Source organism: Prionailurus bengalensis, chromosome X (genome assembly GCF_016509475.1).
Source record: "Prionailurus bengalensis isolate Pbe53 chromosome X, Fcat_Pben_1.1_paternal_pri, whole genome shotgun sequence".
Taxonomy (NCBI): Eukaryota; Metazoa; Chordata; class Mammalia; order Carnivora; family Felidae; genus Prionailurus; species Prionailurus bengalensis.
Genome location: NC_057361.1, coordinates 15,430,631 through 15,444,564, shown reverse-complemented (window position 1 = coordinate 15,444,564; position 13,934 = coordinate 15,430,631). Strand labels below are relative to the sequence as shown.

General features: G+C 45.6%; 1 protein-coding gene across 2 annotated transcripts in view; it reads left to right on the top strand.

Moving 5' to 3' along the window:
* The first annotated feature begins 1,640 nt into the window (after nt 1-1,640).
* The window catches only part of ADGRG2 (adhesion G protein-coupled receptor G2), a 122,118-nt gene continuing 109,824 nt past the window's right edge, over nt 1,641-13,934 (top strand). For both annotated transcript variants that reach the window (XM_043570702.1, XM_043570701.1), the window contains exon 1: nt 1,641-1,725. The gene's annotated coding sequence lies outside the window, so the exon portion shown is untranslated. The remainder of the gene's footprint in view (nt 1,726-13,934) is intronic.

The following is a 13,934-nucleotide window of genomic DNA, read 5'->3' as shown; positions in this document are numbered from 1 at the left end:
CTGCTATGAACGTTCTCATGCATATCCTTTGGTAAACATATGCACTCATTTCTGTTGCATATACACCTAGAAGGGCAACTGCCGGACGTGGGGTAATCGTACACTCAGTTTCAATAGATTCTGCCAAATAGCAATGTAGGAGATTTTGGGGGGCTGTACACAATATGAAGTCTATTTTCTAGTAAGTGGAACATATACAGTGCGAGTATTAAGTTAATGCAAAGAGAAACAATTTAATCCTCTGGAGTATCATTAAACGTGTTTATTAAAATATACTGTTTTCCCCCTTATCATAATTCTGCCTCCAACTTGTTATGTAATCTGGATGAGCTTCCTGACCTCCACTCCCCCTTAATCCAACCAGTCAAAAGTCTCTCTGAAAACACTTTCCATTCATTTATCCAGCTAGAATGTTATGAGTGTTAATAAATTAGTGTTTGCGAAACAAATTCAAGCCTCCTGCAAAGCGGTGCACATCTTCCCCCGAGAGGTTGTGTCTAAGGTGGCAGAGTCAGCCAGGATGTGCTCTGCACACCTGCCCTTTAGAAACATCTTCTCCAGAGCTGTGGATGCAATTCAGAATCTAGAACTTTGTTTCAGTGGTAAAGAACAATGGAATATTCTCCTGCAGGTTTTAGCGAAAGAGAATGGTGCCTTTAAAGTGATAAAGCATTTTGCAAATATAGAAGCTGTTTAACTGTCAAGGGTGGGGCTGAAGCGGAGAGTTGGGCGGCAGTAGAAGGAGCCAGAGAGGGAATTCAGAGCGCTTCCCCGCCCCCCCCCCCCCCCCCCCCCCGTCTCTACAAGTGATTGGAATTGTAGAACTGAGTCAAGGCCCCCAGGCCTCCATTTTCCCATCTGTAACATGGGGTACTTTGACAAACTAGTTAGATGGTCTGTAAGTCCTATCCAGATCTAATTTTTATTCCGTGAACGTGCATACGGAGGAGATGCTAACAGAGATAAAAGACAGAAGGGCCCAGAGGTAACTCACTCCGTATCCCACCCTCCCACTCCTCCCCCCGCCCCCCAACACACATACAAGCAGAGTGCTGGGAATCCTGGTTTCTAGGTATCCGGTGTAACCTATCCATCAGATAACCATGGGGCTAAAAGCTTCCCCAGGACATTTTCCTTTTACTGATCTCTCCAGATCCCCCTCCGGTGGTCTGAATTTTGACGTCTGCATTGGGAGTATTGTGGCGGAGGGGCGACCTCGGGGTTCCCGCCCGTCACAGTGCACCCCGCTGAAAACGGTGAGACAGGCATTTGGATACCAGGGCGACCCCTAAAGGTGAGAGGCTGGGTTTGGAGGTTGGGCGTCTCCCAGGAGCGCGCCGGACCGGACGCCGGGCCACCGGAGGTCTCGCGGCGCGGGGAGTCCAGAAGCGCAGTGGGGGCCTCTGCAGGCGTGGGGTGGGCCGCCCAGCCCCCCGGCCGCGATTCTCCCCCCGCCCGCCGCGCCGCTCGCTCACACCCTCCCCCGTCGGCGCCCCGCCCGCTCCCCACCTCCGCGTCCAGCCTCCGCGCCCAGCCTTGCAGCCGCCGAGCGCCGGACGCGCCACGCCGCGCCGGACAGCTGGAGAGCGGGCGGGCGGGCGGACCGGCCCGGAGCGGCGGGGGCGGAGTCAGCCCGCGGGAAAGGGGGAGGGACGGGGCCGGAGGGAAAGACAAGAAGGAGGGCCGGAGGGCGCCGGCAGCCAGCCCGTCTGCGGGGACAGACAGGTAAGCGCGCGGCGCTGGGATGAGTCCGTTCCCTTCGGGCTCCTGAGACCCAGCACCGCCGTCTCCCCCCCGGAGCTGACAACGGGCGCGGGCAGCTCGGGCGGAGCGCCTGGACCTGGAGGGCGACGGGACAGCGGGGCGAACGCTCCCTCCGCCCGGCTGCGGCTCTGAGTCGGAGCCCGGGGCCGCCCTGAAAGGCAGAGGCGAAGCCGCCGAGCACCCGGGGGGGCCGCACCCCGATAGCCGGGGAGTGCGCGCCGTGGGAAAGGGGGCTCCGGCGCCGCGTTCTCCGAGGGGTCGGGGGACGGCGTGTGTATCCAAAAGCTTCGTAAGGACTCAGACTCTCCCCACCCCGCCGGGAAACGGAGCCGCGAATCGTGTTCACGTGGACGGTCTTCGAGACCAGACTCCTGGGGAACTCAGTTTACCGCTGCGGGCGGAGCGCGAACGCGCCCAGGGCCCCGAAGGGCTTGGCGCGGCGCTGTTTGGCGGGACCCAGAACAGGTGGCCGGGGGCGCGGCGGGATTGAGCGGCAGCCCGGGGCCGGGGGGCGGGAGGGGGGGGGGGTTGGTGAGCACCGGGAGAAAGAGGAGGCTGGAGGTCTCGGGTGAGAGCATTCCAACAGGGACTTGCCCTTTTGAGGCTCCGGTACTATGTATAAGGTGAGGAGCAGGGGAGCCGACGGGCTTTGCCAACGCGGGTGAGGCAGACGGCAGAGGTTTTCCGTGGCCGTCTGGATAGTGACACTCCTTAGTATGTACCGTCCACACGAATCTCCTGGGAATCTTGTTAAAATGCAGTAGGTCCGGGCTGGGGCCCGACCGTCTGCATTTCTGACAAGCCCCCCACGTGATGCGGGTGCTGCGGCTCCGTGCACCACATTTTGTATGGTAGGCACTGCAGGAGTACGTTTTGCCCAACAGGCTGAAACCCTCAGGAAAAGTGAGAGATTGGGAGAGGAGGTCGTAAAACTTTACAACCCCAGTTGCAGCGCAGACACACACATGAAATCATTGCTACTCACTTAGAAGCGAAATGCTTTACTTTTCTTACCAGCTCGCTAGCCAAATACATGATCTATCTGTTGGTAGAGCTGGCTTCGTGGGTATGAAACCTGTATGTGGTTTTCATGCTTTGCTGTCGCTGTTGAAATTCTTGGCAATTTCTGAACAAGGGGCTTCGCATTTTCATTTTACACTGAGCCCCATAAATTATGTAGCTGATCCTGTCTGATAGTCACCATAGACAGAAAAAGGACTCATTTCTTTGATCAGGGTTAGGAGCTGTTGGGTGATGGAGAATGAAGATTTATTAAGCCAAGGTCTAACTAGATGTTACAGTTCCCCCATCTTTCTCCACTTCTCTTTGGCTATTTTAAGAGCTAAGCCTATGAGTGTAACCTCAGTTATACATGGTATGCCAATATTTATTGCTTTATTGCTATTCATAATTAACAATTTATTGAGTTTAGTTATTAAAAGACAATACAATTAAGTTCGATGTCATAATAATTTGTAAATTAAGTGACAAAGTAGATGTTATTTCCAAAGGATTTGGGGAGTCCTGTTTTAGTGTCCCGAAATTTTGCTTAGTTAAGATCTGGACATTTCTTGGTTTGGGCTGCGTTTACAGCTCAAATGCAAAGCTGGAAAACAAAAAGTGGCCAAATTTTGTAGCTGTTCAGGGATATTGTTTTACAGGGCCTCAGCGCGGTGCCAAGCCCTGATCAGATTCCCTCTGCTTTTATCATTCCCACATCCCTGCAAGGTGACTTTCCTTAAGGGGGGGGGGGGGAATAGAGCAGATTTTGCTGTTGAAAGACACTGAAGAAATGCAGGGTGTTTTCCGTGTGAATAATTCTTGCCCAAACCCCACAGATTCCAGGTATGTGTGACTTTTCTAGAAACAAAAAAATTGTCGGAAACACAGAAGAGAACAAAAAGTTGAACTTTAATTATGGATATGATTTTGTTCAGCAGAGGGAGAAAAAGTCTGAGAAATGGAATTTCACCGGCAAGTTTGGCCAGGAAAGGCGAGCTGCTGTGTTTTTGGTACCATGAATAGCCTTCCAGAAATGGCAAAGTGAGTTTGCTCAGGTGTAGGGAGAGCCAGTTAAGAAGCTGCTTTGGTGTGGCTTATGTGTTCATTCTGGGGGCTCTGGTGTGGCTGTGGTGTGCCTGAGTCCGGTTTGGGACTCAGAGGGGGACATCGCTGTATAGGTTTGGGACTCAGAGAGGGATATCACTACGTTCCTGGTGCTTTCACTGCTCACGAGAAACTGACAAACACATTTTTCCATTTTCAGATACTTGTTACACACTGGGCAGAGCACCATTCAAAAAAAAAAGGTGGGGGGTGGTCAGAGAAATTATTTCTGTGATGTTAATAATTGAAAAGATAGAAAGGAGATTCTGCCTTTAGTAAAAACTTGGGAACTGGTTTTTATGCCTTGCTGAGAAAGGCCTTCCCTACCCCAAGATAGAGGGGAAAAAACTCTTTTAAAATGTTTATGGTTTTTAAACTAGGTGGGCCTTTAATCCACATGGAACTTATTTGGGGGACATGGTATGAGGTGAGGGTACTGAAAGTTAAGAGATGGGCTAAACATTTGGTAAAAATTACCATAAAGTAAATTCTCTCAATCAACTAAGATTCTGTGAACACTCTGTTCCATTTTATAAATCTGCCTAATTAATTCTTGAGTTGATTCCATGTTTTTGGAGTTGAGGTATAATTTATGTAGAATAACATCCACCCTTTTCGTGTATACGTTTTGACGGATATATATAGTCCTGTAACGAGCCCCACAGCAAGATCAGCAAGATAGAGAAGAATTCCATCACTCCAGAAAATTCCTTATTGACCCTTTGTATTCAACTTCCTCCACCACTCTCAGCCCCTGGCAACCACGGCTTTGTTTTCTGTTGCTATAAATTGATCTTTTCCAGAATGTCCCGCGAATGGATTCATACGCGACGTGGCCTTCTGAGTCTGGCTTCTTTCACCTAGCATAATCCATTTGAGATTTATCAGTGTCATGTGAATCGATAATTTGTTCTTTTTTTTGCTGAGTAATATTCCACAGATTGTTTATCCATTCACTGACTCTCGGTGGTTATGAATAGGGCCGATATAAACATTTACATACAGCTTCCTGTGTGCATATAATGTTCATTTCACTCAGGTAAACACCTAGAAGTAGGATTGCTGCTGTATTGTGTGGTTAATTTAACTTCGTAAGAAACTGCCAGACTTTTCCTATGTGGCCACAGCACAGTTCACTGCCACCAGCAGTGTCGGAGAGGTCCGGTTCCCTGCCCTGCTCGCTTGCACTTGGTATTGGCAGTTTATTTTACTGTAGCCATTTCACGGGGTTTGTGGTAGCAGCTCTTTGTGGTTTTAGTTTGCACCTCTCTGATGACTAGTCTTCCTGTGCTTTTTGGTCGTTTGTGTATCTTCTTTTATGAAATGTCTTTCTCTAAATTGTGTCGTTTGTCTTAATGAACCACATATCTGGATGCAAGTCAGATAATCTGTACTGCAAATATTTTCTTTTAGTCTGTGGCTTGCCTTTTCATTTGCTTTCTTTTTATTTTGGTTTGAGAACACCTAACTTGAGATCTACTGTCTTCAATTTTTAAGTGTGCGATATAGTACTGTTAACTATCAGCACTCTGTTGTACCGCCGATCTCTAGAACTTATTCATCATGTACAACCGAAGCCTTATGCCCATTGAACAGTAACTCCCTATTTCCCCCTCCCCCACTCCCGGCAACCACCATTCTACTACTATTCGTTTCTATGACTTTGACGATTTTGACTTGTTTATCACATGCGTGCAATTAATGATATGTATTTTTTGAAGAGCAGAAGTTTTAAATTTTGATAAAAGTCTAACTTACCAGGCTTTTTCCCTTCATATTAGATAGCAGTTTTAGGAACCTGTCTGGGAAATCTTTGTCTACCTCATGTTTACCAAGGTTTTCTACCGTGCTTTCTTCTAGACATTTTAGCTTTATCATTGATATGTAGATATATGACTTCGTTTCGGTTAATTTTTGTATGGGTCAAGGTTCACTTTTGTCCGTGTAGATATCCAGTTGTTCCAATACCATTTGGGTTTTTTTTTTAATGTTTTTTTATTTTTTAATTTATTTTATTTATTTTTTTAATGTTTATTTTTGGAGAGAGAGAGAGAGAGAGAGACAGAGCGAGCAGGGGAGGGGCAGAGAGAGAGGGAGACACAGAATCTGAAGCAGGCTCCAGGCTCAGCACGGAGCCCGATGTGGGGCTCGAACCCACGAACCGTGAGATCATGACCTGAGCCGAAGTCGGACGCTTAACCGACTGAGCCCCCCAGATACCCCTTTTAATGTTTTTTTTTTTAAAAAGTTTATTTACCTTTATTTTGAAGAGAAAGTGGGAGAGGGGCAGAGAGAGGGAGAGAGAGAGAATCCCAAGCAGGCTCTGCACTGGCAGCATGGAGCCCTATGCATGGAGTGGGGAGGGGCTTGACGGGGTTGGGGGAGCTAAACTCACAAGCCCTGAGATCGTGACCTGAGCCCGAAACCAACTGTCAGACGCTTAACCTACTGAGCCACCCAGGCGCACCCCGCTCCCACCATTTGTTGAAAAGACTGTACTTCCCCCCACCCCTTGTGTCCCCTTGGCCCCTTTGACAAAAACTAATAGGCTGTACATGTGCGGGTTTATTTTTGAACTCGGTTCTGTTCCGTTGATCTGTATGTCTATCCTTGTGCCTATACCACACTGTAGGTCTTGCACATTCTTGTTAGGTGAATTCCTAGATTGTGTTGTGTGTGTAATTTTTATTGCTCTTAGAAATTGTATCATTTATTCCCATTTTATTTTATAATCACTATACTCTTATAGAGAAGGGCTGTTTAATTTTTTTGGAGGTCTATCATATTCAAGCCATGTTACTGAACTTTTATTAGTTCAAAGTTTTTCCAGTCAGTTTTCTTGGATTTTTAAGGTTAGATAGTCAAACTGTCTGGAAATGAAATAATATAGGGATTCCCACCCCAACCCCGAATATTTTCCCTCATTTTATTTGCTTACCTTAGTGGCCAAGCTTCCCTCTAGGGCACCATGAAGGAGTATCTGATTTGGGGGGGAATGGTTCTAATACTTGACTACTGGGTATTGTGCTCGCTGTAGAGTTCTGGTAGTTATTCTTACTACCTTCAGGAGGTTTCTTTCCATTTTTAGCTTCTAAACGTCTAAAGCTCAATTTTAAAATTTCATGTTCTGCTTAGATTCTTTTTTTTTTCCATTGAAAAAGTCTAACAGTTTAGAGGTGAGTCACTCTTCCCAGCTTTGGAGGGTCATATTTTGATCTCCCTGGAAGAGAAGATAGTGTAGTATAAGTCAATCGTTTTTTTTTGTTTTTTTTTTAATTTTTTTTTCAACGTTTATTTATTTTTGGGACAGAGAGAGACAGAGCATGAACGGGGGAGGGGCAGAGAGAGAGGGAGACACAGAATCGGAAACAGGCTCCAGGCTCCGAGCCTTCAGCCCAGAGCCTGATGCAGGGCTCGAACTCACGGACCGCGAGATCGTGACCTGGCTGAAGTCGGACGCTTAACCGACTGCGCCACCCAGGCACCCCAATCGTTTTATTTAGACTACGAAGATACTACCTTTGGACCTTTTCATGATGTCCTCGTTTGGGGGGATGCCAGGCACAGCAAGAAAGGGAAAAAATAAAGGGACAGCTTATAACCTATTTATGTATAAATAAGATAGCTTTTTGTAGTGTTTTCTAAACGTTTCTGCCTGTTATCCATAGTGAGAAGTATATTTTATATCTCAGCCTAGTGTGAACATACGCATATATGATTGAAATAGGATCTCACAAAGCATTATGCGTTTTTCCTTTGTACAATGTATTCTTATATTTTCAGTGTTCTTCCATCTGTTCTATTTCATTAAAAATGATGATCATTACCCTGTAAATGGATTCAACCACTCTTTCATAAAGCAGTTCATTTAGTTCCTAAGCCCCCCAAACTGCTGAACTGTGTCCCGGACAGATTCATTTTATATCAGATCTGCTATGATGCAAAGTGAGTTCAATTATAATACCCTGAGATAATCTTAGCTGCCCACGTTTCTTTCTTGAATTAGTGTGTAGCCTCTAAACCAGCATCCACCCTTGACCCCATAGAATAGCCTGTGCATGCAGTCTTGTAAACCCACTGCTCAGAACCCTCTGATAAAACCTCTACCACACTGAAAATAAGACCCTGGTTCCTCTCTACTGTAGCCTTTGAGACCCTGTATGGTCGCTACCCCCCTATTCGCACACTTCCCCAAATACACCAGCCCAAACCTGTGCCTGCTTTCCAGCCTTTGCATTTGCTGCGCTGCCTGCCTAGGGGACCGTTTCATCAGACATTCACATAACTTATTGCCTTGTTTCGGCATTCCAAAACAACATTCCCTACTAACCACTGTGAATGCCCATCCCCTCATCCCGCTTTTGTTCGTTTTCTTTGTAACAACTATTATCTGCAATTATATCATTTGATTATTTGTGTACTGATTCCATGTCTTCTTTTCCCTGCTAGAATATAAGTTCCAAGAGAGAGCCAGGACTTTGTGTATCTTGCTCACTGTTGTATTCTCAGGACCTACAACAGTGGGACACAGTAGGTGCTCCCTGAATATTTGTCAAATGGATGAATGAGTGTGCCTAGAATCTAGAAGGAATCAGGACACTAATCCTAAGAGAAATTCAATGTACTCTATTATGCTAAGCAAAATTAGAGAAAGACAAACATCATATGACTTCACTCATATGTGGAGTTTAAGATAGAAAACAGATGAACCTAAAGGAAGGGAAGCAAAAATAATATAAAGACAGGGAGGGGGACAAAACATAAGAGACTCTTAAATATACGGAACAAACTGAGGGTTGCTGGGGGGTTGAGGGTGGGGGCATGGGCTAAATGGGAAGGGGCATTAAGGAGGACACTTGTTGGGATGAGCACTGGGCATTATATGTACAAGGTGAGTCACTGGATTCTACTCCTGAAATCATTATGGCACTATATGCTAACGAACTTGGGTGTAAAAAATAAATAAAAGATTCAGCGTATTCTGCCTTTCTGTTCCGTTTTACTGTGGAAATTTCTGTTGGTTAAGGATGGAGTATATCTTGATGTAAGCAGTTCATTAATCAACAAGACATCTGGTATCTACTACGTTTCCGATTCTGTGATAATAATGGTAGCTAGTGGCTAATATTTAATGAGCAGGCACTGGTCTTACTGCTTTGCATATATTCACTCATTTAATCCTTCCAACTTCCTGAGGCAGGTGCTATTATTATTTTACAGATGAGGAAACTGAGGCACAGAGCAGTTAAGTAACTTACCTAAAGTCATACGAAAGGTAGGTCGCGGATCTGAGGTTCGAACGCAGACTGTCTGATTTCAGAGCCTGTGTTCTTACCCACAGTGGCATGGTAACAAGGAGCTTACACAATTCCTAAGCTTTATAAACATGGAGTGTTTATGGCCTTTATTCCCTTACAGAGTGGTTCTCAACCAGGGCCGATTTTGCCCCCCCTGGGGACATTTGGCAGTGTCTGGAGACATTTTTGGTTGTCGTCTGGAGATGTTTTTGGTTGTCATGACTGGCAGAGGTGGGGGTGCTACTGACATCTGGTGGGTAGAGGCCAGGGACGCTGCTGCTAAACATCCTGTAATGCACAGGACCCCCTCCCCGCTTACTCCCCAACAAAGGATTATGTGGCCCAAAAATCCATAGTATTGAGCTTGAGAAACCCTGCCTTAGTTGGCTGCCCATTCAAATCACTCAGGGAGTTTTCAGAGTAAATACTGATATCTAGGTCCAGGTCTTGACCTTGAGAAACTTCAAGTGGACTCTCGCATTGCCTAGCAAGCCTACCTTGCTTGTGTAGTAGCTTTCCTTTTCTCTTCTCCAAAACAGCTGTTTGACACCTTCTTTTATTTTTTCTGCCCCTTCTACATCAGCTGCTGATCCTGGCTGTTTAGATGGGCTGTTTAGATGTTTAGATCTAATCAAAGCCTTAGATTCTCACCACCCAAATTCCCAACATGCCCCCGTTTGTGCAGACACTAAATACTCCTGGTGCTCCCTGATGGGGTTTTGGAGTGAGGGGGGGGGGGTCGGAGCTGACAGCCAAGAAAGAATTCTTGAGATGTGTTTGGTGCAAAAAGGGTGATTTTATTAAAAAAACGGGGACAGGACCCGCGGGCAGAAGAGCTGCCCTGGGGTTGTGAAGAGTGTCTGGTGATGTACTGTGGAGTTGGGGGAGGTAAAGACAAGAGTAAGTTTCCAAAGGGATTTTCATACGCTAAAGAAGACTCCCAGGTTACCCGTGGCTCCTGGCTATTGTCAAGCTAAGGCTGTTTTTCCTTTAGTGGGGCATCAACATAATGACCGTAGGGGGTTCCTGGGGAAATGTTATACTCTATTTGCCTCAAGTATTTGTCAATGGGCTGCAGGTTACAGGGCAATTTAATTTTACCTGCCATTCCCTTCTTGCCTTTGTTCCCCACTTCACTATGGAGGGGAGGGTGATGTTGGGGCTCCGGGAAACTGAGTCTATAGGGTTGGAGATGAGGCTCTTGACAAGACTGCCTTTTTCTTGTAATTTACTAAGATATTTGTAAATTGATGGAGACTCATGTCCTGCGAGACTGAGATCTCTCTCAGTTAACCATTTGTTTTCTGTCCTTTCCTTTGTTCTTGGGCAGTCAGGAGTGCCTGAGGCCTGTCACACGCATCCCAGTGTGTCAAAGATCGGCTGCTTTTCTGGGTTCTGGACCTCTTATCCTCCTTGCCTTCTCAAGAACATATTCTTTTTTCCCCCTTCCTTTTTAAAAGCTTTTTATTTGGAGGGGCGCCTGGCTGGCTCAGTTTGGTAGAACATGCGACTCTTAAATCTTGGGTCGTGGGTTCAAGCCCTACGTTAGGTGGCGAGCCTACTTAAAAAAGTAAATAAATAAAAGCTTTTTATTTGGCAATCATTTCAAACTTCGTAAATAAGTTGCAAAAATAAAAATAGTACAGAGAATGCTCATATAACCTTTGTCCAGATTCCTCTATTGCTAACACTTTACCCCATTTGCTTTGTCATCTGCACTTTTGCACGTGTACCTCACTTGTCTGAACCATTTGAGGGGGTTCCATGCATCATGACCTTTACTCCTAAGCACTTCAGTGTGGATTTCCTAAGGATATTCTTATTCTATTACATAACCACGGTACTGTTCAGTAAATTTACTGTTCAGTAAATTTAACATTGATGCTATGCTGTTACCTAATCTGCTGTTTGTGTTTGTTTGTTTTACCTAATCTGCTATTTGTAGTCCAAGTTCGACAATAGACCTGATAGCATCCTTTACGGCATTTTTTCCTTCCAGCCCATGATTTGCTCTAGGATTGTTGGCATTTAGTTGTCAGGTCTCTTAGCCTCCTTTAGTCTGGAACATTTCCACATCCTTTCTTTGTCTTTTATGATATTGGCAGTGTGGGGAAGGAAAAGTAATGTTCCCCTTGTGATAAAAGACAGATTAATGGGGCGCCTGGGTGGCTCAGTCCGTTGAGCGTCTGACTTCGGCTCAGCTCATGATCTCAGGGTTCATGGGTTCGAGCTCTGCGTCGGGCTCTGTGTTGACAGCTTGGAGCCTGGAGCCTGCTTCAGATTCTGTGTCTCCCTCTCTCTGCCCCTCCCCTGCTCACGCTCAGTCTCTCTCAAAAATAAACCTAAAAAAATAATAAAAAAAAGACATTAACAAGAGAAAAAGAAATTTAATAACGTGTACCTCCTGTATACATGGGACAGACCTAGGACAACTGAGTAACTCCCCGAAATGGCCCAAGCTACCACCTTAAATGTCATCTCTGGCTAAAGACAAGAGAAAGTATGTGTGGGGGGCGGGGGGGGGGCAGTTGTGGGAGGTTACCTGGCTGTAAACACTAAGCACTGTAAATGGTAAGGTTGTGATGCAGATTTAAGTCCTGGCTTCTCTCTTGATAAAAGTTTCTAGAGATTTAGAGTCATCCCTGGTATGGAGAGGAAGACACCCTTACAGACGGAGATTTCCCTTATCCAAAAGGGTAACTTCTAACTGGTAGTCTGCTCTTCTTAGAAATAATCAGTTTAAAATAATCCTTATGCCAAAGAGGCACGTTTTGGTGTCGCAAATGCTTCTCATCTTCAGCATTTAGGATGAATACAGACCATCTCCCTCTCTTTTAAAGAGAATATTCATCATTTTGGGCTTGTTTGATGTTTCTTGTAATTAGATACAGATTATACATTTTGGGCCACAATACTGCAGAGATGATGATGTGTTCTCAGGGTATCACATCTGGAGGCCCACATGTCTGGATGTTTCTCTCTTCCTCATTGGTGATGTTAATTTTGGTCACCTGGTCAAGGTGTTATCTAATATCTCCACTGTGTGGTTTCCGGTTTCTTCCTTGCTAATGCGTATTCTGGGGGAGACACAGATAGACTGCTCCTTCTCATCAGTATCTCTCTCTAGATTTCGCAGTCAGTGGTGATTTTTGCCTGATTCAATCTTTAATATGACGGTTGAAGATAATGATTTTCCAGCTCTGATATTCCCTCCACATTTACCAGTTGGCCTTCACCAAAAACGCTTCTTCCTTATATATTTATTCATTCCTGTCTTTATTATCGGTACGTGATGTGGAAACGTTGGGGTTTCGAGCCGACAGCCAAGAAAGAATTCTTCAGATGTCTTCGGTGCAAAAAGGTGATTTCATTATAGCACGGGGACAGGACCCGTGGGCAGAAAGAGCTGCCCTGGGGTTGTGAGGGGTGACTGATTATATACCTTCGGGTTGAGAGGGGGTTAGGGAGAGCGTAAGTCTCTAAATAATTTTAGAAGCAAGGTTTCCAGGACCTTGAGGGGGCTAGTATTGTTAGGAAAGGGTCATTTACTTCTGTCTAATAAAACCTTAGTCATGAGACCCTTCAGATGTATATCAGTGGATCATATGTTTGGAGGAGGATTGCTAACATATATTTGGGGGGTGGAGATAAAGGAAGTTTCCAAAGGAATTTTTATATGTTAAAGGAGACTTACAGAATCACGGAGGCCCGGATGACATTAAGCTAAGATTGCCTTTTGCCCTTAGCAAAGTATCAGCATCGAGGCAGTTGCCTTCTTAGAGGGAGGTCACTCTGCCCGTCACAAGGACTTGTCAGTGGGGCTGTAAGCTGCAAGGCAATTTAATGGTTTTCTTTTGCCTTTGTTCTCCACATCAGGATGGACTCATGAGTTCCTCTTTTTTCCGTGGTTTGTAATTCATTACTGTACTTAATGATTTTTGTTCTCGTGTTGTGAAGAATGTAATTCCTAATTCTGTTTCCTCTTTCTTTCCTGCTTCAGTGCACCCCTCTCTCTTTTCTGGATCATTTCCATTAGCTTACAATCATGCTCTAAGACATAACATCTCCTCCACTGGTTCCCCATCCCCCTCCTGTCGCCCCCACATTACTAGTCACCTCTTCTGAGAGAAACCTCTTAAAGGATCGCACATACTTAATTACCCCACATTCTTCATCACCCCACATTCTTCCCCCGTCCAATCCGGGTCCTGTCCTGAGGCTCTGGTCAGTTCTCAATGAACTCCACACTGCCAAACACAGCACTTGCCAAACAGCAGCTGTCACGTTTCTGACTTATTGTGCAGCAGCTTTGGACACAGTCACTCTTTCCTTCTGTGAACGCTTTTCTCCTTGTGGCTTCCGTTGTACACTCTCTTGTACTGCACTTTTCCTACTCTTGCTCGTAACTCATTCGAAGTCTTCATTTCTGACTCGTCCTTCTCTGCACAGCCTACAAAGTTTGCTGTCCCCCCAGGGCCCTGGGACTCCTTTTCTTCTTACAGACTCTCCGGAGATGACCCCACCAGTCTCGTGGCTTTACATTTCATCTAGATGCTAGTACCTGCCGCCGTGACCTTTCGTACCCCTCAAGGTTTACTAGTCCATTCTTTTAAAAACTTTGTATCTACTCTGCCCCTTTCCCAACTTTATTGAAGTATAATTGACAAATAGGACTTGTATATATTTAAGGTGTGCAATTTGCTGTTTTTTTTTTTTTTTTTTTGAGAGAGAGAGAGAGAGAGAGAGAGAGAGAGAGGGTGAGCAGGG